Here is an 18,065-nt window from a genome sequence, read left to right on the forward strand (position 1 = left end):
AGTTTTAAAATCGTACAGGGGGAGGACAAAGCAGAATGACAAAACTGCATTCTGTACATATAAACAGGGCAAGGAAACAAAGTTGGGGATTCCAATATAGGCAGCCAATACTAGAATTAGAAATACCAGTTTTGAGGGTATATCAACAAAAGTGTTGAATTTCAGTTTTTCTTCCTTTCCTTTTGCTCAGTGTTCTGATGTTGTAGCATTACAGTGGTGATTTTAACAGAGCTGCTAAAGAATTACCATGTTGTCAAGAAGAGCAAAATTTTCCATAGTAGCACCTTTGTTGTTCTGGATGCTTCCCCAATGAGGAACTTATAACAGAAAATACAAGAATGTGAAAGGTGTCTACTTCTCTCTCTCCCGAGGGAATGATTTTTAATGCCAGGTAAGAAAATGTTTGTCCTGCTTTACCTGCAGGTGGTACTATATTTTATCTGTACAAATTTCGGATATTAAATTCTGAGCTTTGACAATGCCAGGTTATACAAGACAAAACAGTTTATCTTAACTCACGTAAGTTTTGTGGGTCATTCAAAGAAATTATGTTCTTCTGAAGTGATGTCAGAACAACCTCTGGCTTATAACTTTGGTATTTTTCCCCATCTTGCTCATGGAATAATTATTTTGAAGGTTCAACTTTGTTAATTTATGCTCTTAGTGGTACATAGGCATTTATCCTTTACTGTGATGGCAGTGTAGGCTAACATTTTTTTAGAGCAAGGTAAAGAAAATTTGTATACAAAGAAAGTATCCTAACCAAACTCAGTATTTGTGAGGTAAATACCTAACTCTAAAGGATAAACAGAAAAACAAATGTTTAAAATGGGTGAGTTCTAACTACAGACTGTGTAAAATGCACCCACACTTTAGACACTCTACATATTATGAAAAGGACTTAATAATTAAATATTTTAAATTGTCTTCTAATTGGGTGAAATAACAATTGCATGTCTAATGCACATATGTATATTAATAGTCTACAAAACATATGCTTTTCAAACAAAAGGATGATCAAGTCAATACTGATTTGATATACTATCTATGAAGCAGGTATTTTGTGAATGCTCAGTAAGCAGGCCAGTCATCTTCATACACAGCATGTGCTTAAGGACCCCTCTGGGTCTGACCAAAGGCAGGTGTAGGTAAAGCCCTGGTCTACATGGGGCCTATGCAGCTGAAGCTGTGTCAAGATATAGAAGTGTGTGCTTCACATGCTTGTATGTGCAAGGGAGGTGATTTTATGCCCATACTTTATAGATACACAAATTAAATACATGCTGGGAGGCTGCCCCTAGCAGAAACACTATCACCTATAAAATAGCTAGAGCTGTTCTGACTCTCATTTTGACCAGGATGAAATTCATCTAGTGTACCACACCTAAGCTGAAAACAAAGACTGTGACTTACCTGTCTTTTAGGTGAAGTTTACATATATTATCACCAAGAGCCAGTGGAAACACTAATTTCAGTGGAAATTCAACTGGTATTAGCTCAGACCCTAACTTGAGGTGACTTTCATGCTCTGAGCATGATGAAGACAATTGCTTCACTCTTTATTTCTAGCTGCTCTATCCCTGACCTTCCCTTTGTGGCATTGCTGGCATTAGAGCCGTTGCAGAGTGACTAGATCACTGCTCACCCACAGGAAGGCAGAAGCATATGCATAGAAGAGTACAACTGCTCTTTTAGCCATGGCAGAGTTTTTAAGGAGCTGAAGCCAGTTAAGAAGTCATGCCCATATGAAATGTTAGGATTTGAATATCTCCCAGGTGCTAGCCACTTTTATTATGGCTCTTAAACTTTTATGCACCAGACCTTGCTTAAGTCATTGCTGAATTTTGGGTTCTTTGTTTTTCAACCTTCCTTTAGCTCATACAAGCATTGTGCCTGAGCAAAGACTGTAATATTTGCTTTACTGTGAAGTACCAAGTTGGAAAAGAAAGAAAGAAAGGAACTTCTGAAGATTTTGCATCTTCATTGTAAGGGCATGGCTGAAAACTGATTAGAACAAAGATAGTGAAAAATACTCCCATCTTTTTAGGAAATCTCATTGCTTAAAAATTTGGTGAAAAATGCCACAGATCAGACTACTGCCCCAGCATCCTTTACCTTTGGGGATGGGTTTCTGTCAATCCCATTGCTCTGGATCCTATTAGCTAAGACTGACACTGTTCCTAAATGCTTATAAACTTAACATCATTTCCTTCCTCTGCCACAGAGTCTGTCCTTTCTTATATCATGCAAACAGAACAGAAAACCTGAGTGATTTGTCAGCTGTTTATATTCCGGTCTTGAAAATGCACTCCCACAAATTTCAACCACCAAGCATAACTCGTAGCACAAGTTCCCTTTGCTATTCCCTCCTTTTGCAGGTAGAATATTTTTATGGCTCTTGAGGAAAAACGGTTGAGTCTGAGCTAAACTCAAGGTTAGAAATCCTTCCTAATCTCTCAGGTCAATCAGTTTTTTACAGAGGATTCTCCCTCTGAAAGGGTAGGGTCAGTATCTCACAGGTGGGGAGAGGCCACATCTGCCCTGTACTTGCTGTAATCAAAATGCCTACTTAGTTGTCAGGTGGCACCAGTCTTCACAATGTTATGTAGGCTTGCAAAGTCATTATTAGGATTGTGAAGGTGGGATGAGAGCTGGTTATCCATAATACATTGCCTTACTAAGAGAAATTACGTTTTCTTTTGTTCTCTTTTGGTATCTTCATCTACCATTGGCGATAGTGTCAGGCTGGGAATTGCTAATACCTGCTATCAGGTGAGTCATTAATCAAAAGATCTTCAGATTTGTCAACGGCTGTGCCAAGGACTTTTCAGACTGCAGAGTTTGTAGCCCCTGTGTATTAAGGTGGAGAGCAGAGAAAGGTAGTGTTGCTTATGCTTTTCTGAAGGAGCAAACACAATTTTAGGAATGCAGGATTTACTTGCATGGCACACTTGAGGATTCCCAAGTGAGGAACCTCCATTTTGCTGTTTGGTCCTGTCACATTCCTGAAATGGGGCTTCTTTTAAGAAATAAACAAGCTAAAGAAATAATATTACTTAACTTCAATGCCTGTATTTTTGCTGTCATGGAAAGAATCGGGTGAGACCCCAAATGCTGGTGCACTTTCTCCCTCGTGCAGTATGACCTCCAAAGAGGCAAAGCATAATTTTATTTTTATTTTTTTTTAACTTCAGAGAGACCAGACTACAGCCTGTCAGCCTAGACAGAGCCTTATTTAACAGTATATGCGTGAAAGCCTTAAAACTGATACTGCCATTATGCATATGAACCATAACCAATCAGCAGATATTTTAGGTCAGATGACTGCTCTGTTTTTGAAAGATAAGTGTTATGGAGTTCCTACCTTGCAATTCCTTACCTCTGCTAAGGTGAATCTTAAGAGCTTGATTGTACCTCTTACAGCTGCTCAACTCTCAGAGTCTCTTGGAAGGATTCCCTCTGTTAGTCTACATGCCGCTACATCGAAGCGACACAAAGGAGTTCTCCTTAGTCCACATTTCATTTCACATTCCAACAAAAAAGATATCAACATCTGTACTATTTCCCCATTTTTGCATATACGTAATATTGGGAAGCTTTTTCAGTACTAAGATAACATCAAATCAAAAGTTAAGAGAGATGTCAATAAGGCCAAAGCTCAGGCTGACAAAAGGGAAATTCCCAAAATTTTACAGGATAAGATCATATTTAAACACAAACTTTATTTTCTGAACACACACATATCTCTGCTAAACCTCACAATGTCTTTGGGGCAACTTGTTCCTATTACTTTCTCTTTCAAGAAAAAAGACTTTATTATCTGTTACTATGATTTAAGCAGCATGAGGGAGAGCCAACAATGTTTGACTCAGTGAAACTCTCATCAAGTTATATATGAAGTTCAGGGCAAAATTCACCTGCTGTAGAGTTGTTTTAACCTGAATTAACATTTTTTTTTTCTCTGATAAAATATATATTGTCAGTAAAAATAACTTAGTTTTTGTGTAGAGCTTGTAGCCAGAAAATGTATGGTTTTCATTTTAAAAAATTTAAAGGAATTTTTCAGAGAAAAAATAAAATTATGACCCACAGATCATCAGTAGTTCACCAAGTATATTTTAACAATTACTGTTTCATTTGGTCATAAGATGATAAATTTGAGATCTTTCACAGGAAAACTGAAAATCAAACTGAAATTACAGTAAATTGCTAAAACCATGTTGGCTTGTAATGATTTATTTTTAAAAGACACTGCTTCTCTTGGTTTCCCCTGCAATGCATAATATAAATTTATCAGATAAGAAGTGATTTTCATTAGGGAAAAATTATAAGCAATCCATAAAGGAAGAAAAGATTAGTAGTTACCCTTGATCAATTCCTTTCTGTGCCTTTGAGCAAGGTGGGTAACTCTCTTAGCTCCTATTTTCCAGCTGTAAAAGGGGGGTAATAGTTCTCAGCAAACTGAAAGACTCCTGTGAGGATAAATGCATGACAGGCTGTATGATCAATGAGCAGTGGAGGGCCATATGGACCTGAAGACAGATTCCACCATGGCTGCCTTCTCCACATTAATTTGTAATAGCATGCTTACTCTTTCAATTAAACCTTACAATCACATTTCTGCCAAGCTCAGTGTTGCTTTCAGTTTCAGTGAAACTTTGCAAGCTGGAACATTTCCTACGGCTGACAGTGACATTTAAATGCAAGAAAATCAAGCTTATGCATGGCCAAGCCTTCTATAATTCCAGGACTTGTCAGTCTATGGTATTGATTCTGGTTTAAACAAATAAACACCCAGCTCATTTTCACCTAACCTTGGAAGAGTACATTGCCTAAATGTTCCACTCTGAATCCCAGGTGATACCTTCTGGGATTATGAGTGTTCAAAAGAAAATTAATTATACCAACAACAGGCATCTAGGCACAGTGCTATGTTTTTGCAAAAGAGTGCCTGGCCACCTGAAATTTAAGCCCTTCTCCTATGTGCATGGGGATCAAACTCAGACCCCAGAGGAGGGAGGCAAGTTACAAAAGGAAGAACTTTGGAGACTGCGCCAGAAAGTCAAGTTACTGTGCCTACGTGTTTAGTGGCCATGTTTTTTCATACACAGCTTTCTTAATTGAGGACCAGCTGTTTTGCAAGTACAGGTACAAAGTTCTTTTGTGTTACTAACCAGCATAGAGTAAAGTAATCCACACAGGTGAGACTTGAAGCATTTACTGTGTTTATTTTTGTGATTTTGACCCAAGCCCACACAACCAGAAAACCCCACAGCCATCTGTGGAAAAAACAACACATTGGGTTTTGCTTACGAGAGAAAAGATGGACTTGAGTTGCAGTTCAGCAACTTAACCAAGATCTCTCTGCTCCAGAACTGCTTGGCTCATGTGCCCTTTGGTGCCTCTGTGTGTTTGTGAAGAATTGAGCACTGTGGGCTCTTGCCTGGCCAGGCCAGGGCAGGATGGAGTCAGGCTGCCTTGTTCACTGTACCTGCAGGAGAGTCCCCTCCACAAGGAGGTTATTCTGCAGCTGCCTTCTGGCTCCTTTGTGTAGCACCACATTTGTTTAACTGACCAGATAATCTTTGGGTGTACAAGATGAAGTAAGGCAGCTGACATGTAGAAAGTAAGACCCATGTTTGGCCTCTTCCTTTCTGCCCACAAGTGAACTATTTTTGCTGCTTAAATGCACTCTGTAGTGCTGGTTTAAAAGAAAAAGTGAAAAAAAAAAAGTACCAAAAAGATTCTTCCATGACCTCTGCTGCAGAAGTAAGAGCTGTCATCCACCCTGGAGCCCCTGCAGTCAGTATCTATTACATCCATGTCTGTATCTTGTCCCTGCTTTGGCTTTTCCAGGTTAATGCAATTTTTGAATGCCTGAATTGCAGGAACATTCATTCCCTGACAAAACAGAGCTCCCAACTTTTCTTCATTTACCTTGTGCCTAAAACCTGCCTTGTCTCCAGCAAGCAGGTTGTGATCCCTCTGATTTCCACTGGCAGAATGATTCTAGATTGTTTCTCACAATTTTAACTATCCAAGCAAATTATTCTTTTAACTTGAGGCCTGATTGGATCTTTTTTCCTACCTGAAGAAAGATGTCCATCGACAGATATGTGCAGTTTCCATCTTCCCTGAAAATCAAAGAGAATATGAGAAGTGTTGTTGTTTTTCAGCCATAAAAGAAAAAAAAAAAAAAAGCCTTGCATATTTTCAGTTCACAATAGTTTCCTCTGAGTAAACACACCACCGCAAAAGAGAACAATAAAGCCTCTGTGAGGTAGCAGAGGATTTTTAGAGCTGCTGTACATAATCAACCTCCAACCCTGCTTACAACCTAAGTGTGATATACTGTGCTCTTACGTCCATGCTTAGGTGCATTTTGTCAGTGCAGACATACAGCTGCAGCTCCACCAGCAAAGCTGCACTTTTTGTTTATACAGTAAGACCATACCTGGCTATGGCCCTACACAGGAAAAGTTACACCAGGAAAAGCACATTTTTGCTATAACAACGGCGTCATTTGGGGCTTTGGTTGGCACAGCTCTGCTGGGGAAATCACAATTCACCATGCTCCTAGTTGGCATTGCTGTTAGCAGAAGTTTGGAACAGAGTCGTAGTCTCACAGGACTCTCATAGCTCAGGAAGAACAGATTGCCTTTAAACTTACTGATCCCAGGCGATTCAGGTCTTTGGTGTTTTCCTGACAGCCCTGGGAGCTTGTGTGAGTTAGAACAGGCTTTTGCAGAGTTTTTGTGTTGTACCATGATTTGTTTTAAACTAGAATATCCCTCCTTCACTCATAACTACTTCTACCATGTTCCTTATAGGAGCAGACCTGAGTACTGCTTTCTCCAGAAGATAATTTAACCATTTTTACTTTAACCTGTAACCATTTATTTACCTGATATGAGAAGTTTGCTAAGAGATTGGGAAATCTGATCTTCTAGTTACCTTCCCAGCTTTAAATCTGGTGCAGGAAAAAAAATAAGTCAAACCTCCAGACTAAAAAACATCCTCCCTTTTCCCTGCCATCCAGCACCCTGTCCTCAAAAAGAAGAAATCAAAAACAAATATAGAGAACAGAGGTAGAGAGTGTATTTCAACATGAAACCTTCTATATCAGTCCTGCCAAGAAACACAACAGTATTAATTAATTTTTTAGTTATTTAAAAGCTTTAGTACTATACTTCTTCCAAACCAAACAAAACCTGAAATAAAATTCCTCTTATGCTGAAATAATGTACAAAGGGGAGCATTTGGGACAGTCTACCTAAGAATGGACCACAATCATCATCATCATCATCCCGTAAGCACTACCTTACAAGTTTAGTTTCTTATATCACATTCTTTACTTTTCTGTTAATAAGGCCCAGATCATTACCAGTAGTAAAGTAATTTTTAATTCTTTGCTGTTTGAATTTCAGCCTGCCATTCACTTTTCAGTCTTTACACGGTCTGTTCAGTTACATTCTCCTGGTGGGAGGGTGCCCTCGGCAGACACAGGGCAGCGTTACTGCTCCTGAACCTTTTGTGCTTGTCTCCCAGAGAAGTAATGGATTGGCCAAGTGGCTTTGTACCCTGTCTGTACCTACTGAATGCCAGAGCTGAGTGAGTGTGTAGGTGTCCTGTCAGGCACACACTCCTCTGCTTCAGTGTCTCTTCATCCTGCTGAGGGTTCTGTCTAAGGACCACTGATTTGCTGAGTAGAAGTAGCAGTCACTAATAGATTTGGAGAAATTTTCCCCTACTGAGTGTCTGTCTTGTCTCGTCCTTTATATTGCTCTAAATTAGATGGGCCAGATCTGATCCATAATAAAGTTTTACTCTTCCCTTGTCTCCTCCTGGCAATGCTGTCAGGGCAACTTGAGTGCTGTCATTGCTGATTTAAGGCTCTGGGGAACTGGGAAGGATATGGGGATGAAACAGAGAGTCAGAGTCAAAGCTGTCAGGACTAGCTCAGTGGTAGGGCCATGTGAGCCAGGCTCTGTTCTCTAAACACATAGTGGGAAATGAAAGTGGTCTCCTAACTTCTTGACAGCAGTGAGAAATTATCTGGACTACGGTATATTAAATGGAGGGAAGGGCAGAGTCTCAAGGAGAACACACCTGAATTTGAGTTATTTAATTCTCTTTTTAATTTCTTGTTCACCCTTCTGTTTCTTTGTGAGGAAAAAAAGTTTTGATTCATTTGCAAAAAAGCAAGAAGTCATTAACATGCTGACTACACAGTTTATGTTGACTTTTTAGAATCAGTAGTATAGCCTAACCCAAAATCATGAGTCAGGTCTTACAATCCTTCCAGACAACCTTAAAAATGCTAAGCATATTTTGCAAAATAAACCAAGCATTTGGATCTCTCTTTCTTGGCATTCCTGTTTTTAAACTGACTGATACACATATTCCACTTATCGTCTTCATCCTATGTGCTAAAAAATTATGTTTAAAAATAATTTTTTCCTGTCTACAGCATGTAGAGCTTTAAAGAAAGGTACTAGGTATTATGGAGCTTGTAATAAAACACAGACAGCTGTTTACACTATATCAGGTATTTTTTCTAACAGTTTTAAGTTGTCCAAACTTTATAGCTGCAGACAGTTGAAGTAGTGTTGCTCATCTTTTTTGTCATCTCTTACCTCTCCTTCTCTCAGGAATCTTTGCAGCCATACCTGTTGGAGATATCACAGAGTTAGATAACATGCTTCTGGTCTTTGCAGGTTGTATATAGCAGCACTTTGATTTAATAAGTGTTTTCAGATGTCTACCCATCTATCCTACTAACTTTAATTGTCATCACCACAAACAGTCTACCTTTTTGTAAAAAAGATTGCAATATCAGTAGTTGTTTACAGTGAGAAGCAGAGATTGACCACATTATAATCTGGCGCTAACATGTCATGCAACTAATGCACATCATTTCAGATGTATTCAAATATGGGGTTATAAATGGGGCTGTGAAAAGACCCAGCTTTTGCTCATGGAAATTGGTACACCCTACTCTCTAGTCTTTGTGTCTTTGTAGGCCTTTTTGGGATTCTTGTCTTATTAGGGATATGCATTTGTAAATTATTTAATTCCATGCAGGTAAAAGTCCCAAGACCTTTGACAAGAACATAACCTTCAGCTTCATTAATGTCTCTTCAGAAACACAGTCCTCTCTTCACCAGTCAGCAATGCTGACCACTTAAACTCCTTCTCAGGTTCTTGGAGTGTTCCTCGGCTGCAGCTGAGCTCAGGGGGATGCCGCTTGCCTTTGAGATTACTTGCTTCTTTCACTTCACTTGCTCACAGTCGGAAAGGGAGTACAGCCAGCATTGCCAAGGGCTTGGGCCTACAAACTATGAATAAAGAGACCACAGTTATAGTTTGTCTGTGGTAGATACACAGTTTAGGGGATTGTTACCAGTAGGGTGACAGGGAGAGAGAGATTAATGCCATAGTATTTCAAGACAAACTTTAATTAAGAAATTTTACAAATCTTACAAGAGATCTGGTTCTCACAATATTTCCAGGTTGGATAAATTTGCCAGGGTCACGGCCTAGACTTATAGATGTAGTTTCTAGAAAACTGCAAGGCTTTAACCATCAGTTCGAAGTAGAAGATTTTCTGGCGGCTGTGGGAATGCTTTTGCTGGATTGCAGGAATCCCACAGCCAGGGCTCCCGTCACAGAAGAGCCTTTCTTGCATTCTTACCAAACCAGTGTTTTATTAGTTAGCAATAGATGGCGCTAAATTTCCACCTGTCCAACGCCGTCAGCCAGAAAATGTATTTGAAGTAATTAGGCCTGCAAGATAACACTTAAAAGGGTTACTGCTGAAGTTGATGAAAGTGTGTGGGCATAGAGAGGCAGGAGCGCCAAGATGCTTCACCAGCTGGAGAAGTCTTAGGTGAGATAGTCTGGCTGCCAGAACAGGCTGCCAAGATAGTCAAAGGGAAGGAGCCAGGAACTGGAGAACGATTTGCAAGTTCTTGAGAACAGCTACTGCGATCCTCTTGCTGGCTGGGTCAGGTAATGCCTGTCATTATCAGCAATTGAGGATCCCAGGCCAGACGTGTTAAAATCCCACTAGCGATTCTCAGTCTCAGTTGGTGGTTTGTCACAAACTCCCCTCGTCCTGGGATTAACCCCTTCCCCAGCACAGGGGATACGTTTGATCTATGTCACTTGGAGTGAGGCAGTGCTGACAGGACCAGAGAGAAGGGCTTCAACAACTTTCTCCCCGTCCTGCTGGCTCATCACCCCACGGCTCTTGGCACTTACAGGTGTGGGGAGCAGACATAGTAATTTCTTACATGAAGCAGAGGGAAGAGGCTTCCCTACTGAATTCTGCACTCGTTTCTGGCAGCAGCAGGGAGCACCTCCACAGCGTGGGGCTCGGTGCTTGCAGTTTTCATTGCACTGGCTTTTTCTTTTGTGTGATAGCCTAGCATCCCAAAAGTGACAGGTATAGGGGAGGAAAAAGACAGGACAGCTTATTGCAATAGCGATTCACTCTCCTGCATGCTGTGGAAATTATATTCATAAGAGGAGAGGTTCTCCTGCTGGGAGCCAGAGCACAGCTGGTGCCATATGGCCTTCTCTATACTGCTTGGTTAGCTATCCTCACCTGGCCACACCGAGCAGCTGCCTGCGGCCCCCTCATGGGCTTCTTAATGCTGCACAATCTGTCCTCATGCAGGATCAAGGCCGAGATCCCTGCTTTTTAAGGTACAGACATGATGTTACTTAGAGAGGTGTGAAGTGGGAAGAGGAGGCTGTTGTTAGTTAGTTGGGAGGAGTACGTACTGCATACTGCCAGGCAGTTGTGGGTACCGGTAGCCCTTGAATGCTTTGCCAAAATGAGATATGTCATGAAAACCATTCACAAACTTGTTTTCCTAAACAGTTTCCACACACCCCACCCAGACATGCCTAAACATAACTTGCAAGGCTTTTTTTTCCCCTCATGGAAAAACCTCTTTCTGCATTTCTCAGAGGGCTTCTCCTCAGAGCTGTTTTGCACAATGGAGCAAGCAAAGTTAAAGTTTCTTGTTGATGATGGCTGCATTGCACACACGCTTTGCAGTACACTGGCTTCTTTATTAGGTGGGCAGGAACTGGCACTGCTGGAGCCAACTCCTGCCCACAGTAAGGGTGTGCAGAAAGAAAAGGAATAACCCACAAAATAAAATCCTGACCAAGGATGTGAATCAGGCATGGAAGATACAGTAACATAGTGTCAACACAATGAACACAGGCAAATTTTGCTCAGAGGCACACCATTTGAAAATGAAAAGCAAAAATGGAAATCTTGTATTAACTTTGCAAAATCATCAAAATTTGTGAGATCTGACCCTAGATCCAGTTGCCCATAAGGAAGAACCAGACTGTGACTTGCCTTGTGTGAGGAAAGGCATCCAGGTTTATGAGGCTCATCTGGACTCTCAGTCCTGCATCTTCCAAGACAACTGAATGTTGCAGGACCTAATAATCCTCCTCCTGAATAATGACCACTGTTTTAGAATATGACCATTCACCAGTTTGGCACCATTAAAGCAAAATATAGTGGATTTGATGCTTGAAAGGTGTAACCTAGGTGTTTAAATGTGGAAGCTCCTCTCCTTGCCTCTTGTCCCTCAATAGAGTCTTTCACCAAGTTCTTTCAGTTCTCAATTCCTGTTCCTCTAGTAGTCCCCACCTTACAACTGTGGTGTGAACATGGCTGGTTGCATCTCTGTTCAAAGATCTAATTAGAGGTGTTGTTGTTGTTGTTATTATTATTATTACTACTACTACTAGTACTACTACAACGTTATCTCTCTGCAGTACTTTGCAAAAGAAAATATTGCCAGAGATTGAAGTTAAGGACGGTTAAAGGAGTGCCCCTACCACCAACCCATTGTTTCTTACTTCTGCTTGCAAAACTCTTGTAGCAACATGCAGAAAGAAAAGGTTGGCTGTCCTCTTTGGCAAAAACTTGAAAGCCCCAATGTCAAAGGCTCTTAAAGGCTCTTCAGTGGCAAAAGTTTGTTTATAAAGACACTAGGAAGGCTGTGGTACTTATCTAAGATTGTGAGACTTTCAGCTACTCAGCTGATGTTAAATGTAGGCCATTGCACTTCGGTTGCTGGTCTGTGACTTCGGGAGCACTGCTTGCAGGCAGCAGAGTTTGGGAATGCTGGTCTTGGCGCTGGTGGCTCGTGCAGTTCTGAGGGGAGAAGAGGTGGCTGCTGCTGCTGAGCAGTGGGGTGCTCCTCTGCTTTTTTATATGGTCAGACAAAGGGTGTATGGAGCAGAGACTTAGACCCATAAATCCAGTGTAATTAAAATACTGAATGTTAACTCTTAAAAGTACTCCAAACAAAAAGACTCTGAAAGAGATATTAAAATAGCACAGAGTTTTCAACTGCTGTTAAATGAAGCACTAAATGCACATACAGTTAGAGGTGTATCCTAATTATTATTCTGAACTTCTACCTTATCAGTAATGTACGCTGGCTGGTGAGTGCAACAAGCTGCAGAAGTGCAGCAAGAGGCAGAAATGATTCTCCAGTGCCTCCTTTTTTCCAGAAGGTGTTGCTATTATACAGGTCTGTTAAAGACACACAAAGTCATGTAGAAAGCAGGGTAGAATAAAATGTGGTAAGGCTGGATAAAAAAATGTAAACTATACTAAGTATATAGAAGGATCAGTCACAAGGATTTCTATTATGCAGGGAAAAGAGACCATTTAGTGTAGTACATATCCACAGTATAAATAGTTCGGCAAAATGTAAACACCAAATATTTCCACCAGAGATCTTTGCAACCTCACATACAGTAGCTCTACTTTTCTTTTTCATTAAGGACTTCTTTTAATAAAGGGGCTTTTGTGGACTGAATTGGGAAAAATAGCAGCCACCTGTAACTTTTTTTAAACCTAACAGTACATACAGTACATCTATCAAAAGCGGAGGAATTTGAAACCTGCAGACTTTTTAAAGAAGCAAGTTCCACACATGATATAAAACAAATGCCATGTGTGCACCAAGCCAAGCAAATTAACAAAAGGGCAGGGGCATTTCCAATATTGCTTAAATAACTCAGGCTTAATAATGGGTTCTTTTCACACAAGCTCACAAAAGCTAAAATGTGTCTAAGAAGAAAAACATGCATTTCCATTGTATTGTGTGGCAAGAACCCTGATTTTTTTTAAAAAGCCATTAGCCTAAGCATGTGAATTCTCTATGGGGTTTTTTGGGGGGTGAATGTAGCACCTTGACGTAGAGCTGTTCTCTGTGGATAAAGGGGCAAGATCATTTTTCCTGTACCATTATGTATTGCTTGCCTGTCAGAAGTAGTCTCTTGAGGTCCCTTCCTCACCAGATAGGCATCACAGAAGTCCCCTGGGTGTTACTTTGTTTGTTATCGGTATTCAGGGAGAAGCCAAGTGTTATGTGGGCACAGAGACTGATGCAGTGCAGAGGCTGTTTTTCAGAGAGGCAGAACTCACTCCATTCCTGTTAGAGCCATGCCGACGCAGAAGTCTCGGACACAACTTAGTCGACCAATGTGATCAAGTTGATGCCACTTTATTAAAGGCTACACAGCAATTTATACTCTATCACAAGCTTCACGCGCCGCTATCTTATTGCTAATAGGTTAAAGCTACTTGTTCACGCGCTCTTCTGCCCTCTATGATTGGTCCCAGTGTGGTGTCCATGCGCTGCTCTCCCCCCAGGTAGACCCCCTGTTTTCGACATTCCAACATCTTTATCTCTTGGGCAGGAATGTAGTTTCTCAGGCCGTCTCGGCCTTGTTTATGTCCTTGAACACAGCTGCAGCTTGCTGTTACAGTGAGGCCCCTTGGTCCAGATCGCTCACAACATGTCCGTTGTTATCCAGCGATGCCACAGAGCCAGGTTGGTGTCTTTGGATGCTTAACAATTCCATGTGTAAAATGGTGAAATGTTTCCAAAGGTGGCACCTTTAAGTCAGGGCAAGTGTATTCAGTTAAATTATTCTTCAGAGCTAGCAAGTCCCTTATTCTTCACAGCCCCAGCAAACTTATAAACCCATTCCTTAGTGTGACCACTCAGCTTCAGCACTTGGTGGCTGGTGTGTTAGTGGTGAACCATGGTGGTGCTTTACAGGCATCTAGGTTCATAAGGATTTCCTTAAAAAGGAAAAAAATATTTTTAACATGATCGTGCTTATGTTTTTCAGTCCAGTGGAGAGTGACAAAGAAACAGGACAAAAAGATACCAAAAAAATGACTCATGCAGGAAATTTAAAATTATGCATTGGTTGATATAAACAGTCTTTTGTATAGAACTGTTGTTCTCAATCTTCATTGGCTCTGAATAAGCAGTACAACATGTCATACTTTGCTTTTCCTGTTGCCCTCCATTTAAACTTCTCAATTTCCTGTGGTCACAGCAACATTAAAAGGTCTTGTGAATAAAACATTTACTGTCCTTCCATATAAAAACCAAAGGACCTCTACCTTAGATCCAGTAGAGATGAACTTGGACTCCTCTGTCCCTGTGATATAGAACTCTCTGCGACTACAACGCTTAAAAATTAGTGCCTTTTGACTCCAGCCCTGTCTGACTGCATTCAGCCTGAGTCTAACGACTGAGATATCGCCATGCCACTGCAACACTTGTCAGGTATCTAGAGCTGTTGGTGGCTTCTTCTGTGTCCCAGGTGTTACAAAGGCCTCCGCACCAACTGATTGAATGCAATTGGCATGCAAGAAGTTCCAGAAATGCTCCTGAAACTCCCAAGGTGGCACGTTGTCAATGCCAGGGGCCAAAGGTGTGAACAAGAGCCACCTGCAGCCACCAGAGACTGTGTCACGGTAGGGGAACCTTGAGCAGTCAGCTAGGTTTTGTTATGGTCCCTTTGTGCTTCCGCGGTGTCAGCCAAGATTTTCCCTCTAGCTAAAAGTGCTTTGCAAACATTAACAAATAACTGTATGATTTAAGATTTTGTTCTCCTTTGGAAAATACAGAAGTATGTCAGAGAAGCTAAGATGTTCAAGAATCACAGAGTCACACCAAGGATGTGAATAAAAATGATTAGTTCCCAATTCCTCTTTTCTAACCATGTGTTTTTTCTTGTAATTTATTTTCAGTGATGTCCTCTTGTCTTGCCATGAAATTAGATATAGCTTTTTGAGACAGGGACATCACCTTTCTTTTTGCTTGTTATAGGCCTCAGAAACTGTTACCTCTAGGGACATAAGGAGTGTCATGAGCCTTACTGTTGGATTGGACTTTCAGCTGCTTGGATATGTGATTTCAGTGCACTTGAATTAGAGCCTGAACCTTGATTTGGCTTTGAATGCAAAGGTTCAGATGTACAATCAGGTCATTCTGGATTAACAAGCTGCCGTGCATCAGCTGAGCAATGTTAGCTTGTATGCTGAGGCCTGATGCTATACCAGTTCCTCAGTTTTGCTGGTCATTTCAAAAAGATGTGGCACCATGTACAGGCTACTGTGGCATTTCCAGCCTACCTGAAGAGCAGCTGTTACTGTTATTCTCTGCTATCATACTAAAAACAGACCTCTTTTTGCTAAGTATTTTGGATGTACAAATTGCATCATAATATATTGGCCTAGAGTGTGTATGAAACAATTTCCTTTGGTGGATAGATTCAGAAACGTTTAACTTTGTCCTGTACTTGTGCACATGTTCTGCTTGCACTGCCCTGAAATGGCTGAGCATCAACAGCCAGTCCCTGTTAGACCTTGTTGTTAAAAAGCAAGAGCTATGCTCCGTGCTACCAGTTGCTGTGAAATAGTTGTTGTGCACTTGATGAAGTTCCTGGATGGGTGTATATTTGTTACAGTCTTCATTAGTATCAAACTAAATAACTTCGTGTAATATGTATGTTTGTACATAAACCAGTGTAACTAAAAGGAACAAACCATTATCCTTTTTCACCATTGAAAACTTCTTCACCTTTTCCCCTTTGAATAGCATTGGGTTTTTTGGATCCAGCTGTAGTAAAAAAGGTAGATTGTCACTATACAGTTCAAGAAACAAGATACCAAACTTTGGAAAGAGGCTTCTGTCAGCTTTGAAAGAATGTACTCTTTAGCTATTATGCTGTTTCAATCGGTATCTCTGAAGTAAAGCTTGTGGAAATTTGGTTGGTTTTCCCACATTTGTTTCTTTGTCATTTTTAATTGCTTTTTCAAGGAAAGAAAAAAGAAATATTTGTCAATTTTAACTGAGAAATAAGTGCCCCCCAGCCTCTCCTTACATTCTTCTTTTTCAGTACAAAAATGAAAAAAATAAAATGTGAAGAAAATTTAAAAAAAATAAGGAAACCAAACAGTTAAGAAAATTGCTTAAACTGAAAAAATGAAGTATCTTTAAAGAGGACAACAGTTATTTGCAAATTACTCATGTTTTTAAATGAAAAAAGTGGTGGTTTTTTTTAATACCAAAACAGCTTTCAGGACAAAACATTGCAAATAGTTTTATACACTGCTATCTACATTGGTGCTGTTTTCCCTGACTTGGGTATGCATTACTTGCCTACCATAATAAACTACAAAACTGTCTTTGGTGAATGCAGAGTCCTCTCAGGTGGCTGGCTGCATTCTTGACCTGGCGTTTGGTCTGATTAAGATGAGACAGCTGAAAATAATGACTGTCACAAAGTGACAGTAACCTCTTTCTGATCTGAGGCTGCCCCTCACCTCTCCTGGGCTGACTAGTCTATCCTCAGAAACCAATAGGCTGACTATTTCAAAGGCCTCTTCTGGACAATTGTGTCAATGGATCAGTCAGATTTCAAAGCAATCTCTGATCTACCTGTAGCAATGAAATGGGCCCTCTTGAATAGCCCAGTAATAGAGCAATCCCCGATCTCCAGTTTGACCAGCACAGGTCACTGTTGTCTGTGTACAGCCTGTATCTGGTAAGGAAGCTTGCTATGCCACTAGCTGTAGAAGCCAAAAGAAAACAATTGCATCATGCAGGGATTTTTTTCTTCTATGCAAGAAAGGAGAGGCTATGTAGTAGTCATCAAGCAGCAATCTGTAAGGTTTTGTTTTGTTTTTCAGTGCTGAGCAATCTAGTCAGTCATCCACACTTAGCAACTGAACTTGGTGTGTCCTAGTGCTGCCTGCTTGTGGCCTCTGTGTCTGACTACTGATCAGTCATTTGAGACTATGTGTTTTATCACTCTCCAGGCAATCTAGATTTCAACAGGTCTCCTCTGGGGCTCTTCCCCTGGCAGTTTCAAACATACCTCTCCCAGACTCTAGGTGTGAGCCATATCACTCTTCTTCCCTTACCCTATACCCTTGTGGCACCTATAGCAAGGCACAGGCTGTGGCTCTCCCTATTACCAAAGAGCATCCTGGCTGTGTGAGCCTTCTTTGTGGCAGGGAGGGAGGAAGGGAAAGCAGGAGGAAATCCATCTGTGATTTTCAATAAGCAGACAAATTTTGCTGGGGAAATGGCCCATACATAGCTTGCTGGATGGATTCAGCAGCAGGGGAGCCCACAGTTAATCAGCTCTGCCTTCGCCGCTGGGTTTCACAGCAGCTGAAGCCATGTCCCAGAGGAGGCACAGATGATTCATCTGCTGGACAAACAAGGGATTAACACAATAATATTAAGCAAGAAATATCACCATGAGCTCCTACTTCTTTGTCTTCTCCCCTTCCTCCCCTTATGTAAGGCTCTACTAAAAAACAGACCTTGGCTGGTGGTTTAGAGAGGAATGTTTGACATAGTGAGATGGATAACTGGGGCTAGTGCTGGGGCCACCAGAGCTGGGAAGGAGGCACCGGATCGTCCTTGGCTGTACTGGGTGCTCATACATGGCCAGGAGCCCTGCCTACCTCCAGCTTTTTGGCATGCCTAGCCTGAGGGAGTTTACTTCATGTAGCCATAGCAGTGTTTTGGGGGCAGGCTGGGGGCAGCCTGAGGAGGAGTGTACATCTGCTCCTTGCCTGCTCTGAGAGCTGAAGTGGACAGGTAGGGGCATGGGGGGCAGGTCAGGATAGTCAAGTGTGTCACAGCATCACCTCATCCCAGTGGGGAGAAAGCCTTCCTGAGCCTGTGGGAGAGCCCTGC

Source organism: Strix aluco, chromosome 5 (genome assembly GCF_031877795.1).
Source record: "Strix aluco isolate bStrAlu1 chromosome 5, bStrAlu1.hap1, whole genome shotgun sequence".
Lineage (NCBI taxonomy): Eukaryota > Metazoa > Chordata > Aves > Strigiformes > Strigidae > Strix > Strix aluco.